The sequence below is a fragment of the Rhincodon typus genome, chromosome 44, assembly GCF_021869965.1.
Source record: "Rhincodon typus isolate 14 chromosome 44, sRhiTyp1.1, whole genome shotgun sequence".
Taxonomy (NCBI): domain Eukaryota; kingdom Metazoa; phylum Chordata; class Chondrichthyes; order Orectolobiformes; family Rhincodontidae; genus Rhincodon; species Rhincodon typus.
Genome location: NC_063375.1, coordinates 148,183 through 148,431, shown reverse-complemented (window position 1 = coordinate 148,431; position 249 = coordinate 148,183). Strand labels below are relative to the sequence as shown.

The 249-nt window shown below is 51.8% G+C and overlaps 1 protein-coding gene across 1 annotated transcript in view; it reads left to right on the top strand.

Moving 5' to 3' along the window:
* LOC109923265 (RIB43A-like with coiled-coils protein 2) overlaps positions 1-249 on the top strand; it is an 8,799-nt gene that overhangs the window by 6,442 nt on the left and 2,108 nt on the right. The gene's annotated exons all lie outside the window — the stretch shown is intronic.

Sequence of the window (249 nt, the reverse complement as noted above, 5' to 3'; positions counted from 1 at the left end):
GAAACGTCAGCTTTCCTGCTCCTCTGATGCTGCCTGGGCTGCTGTGTTCATCCAGGTCCACACCTTGTTATCTTGGACAGACTGAGTTTGTTTTCACTGGAATGCAGGAGGTTGAGGGGTGACCCGAAAGAAGTTTATAAGATTGTGAACGGCATGGATAGAGTGGAAAGTATGCGGCTTTTTCTCAGGGTTGAGGGGTCAATTACTAAACGACACAAGTTCAAGGTGCGAGGGGCGGGGGGGGGGGGG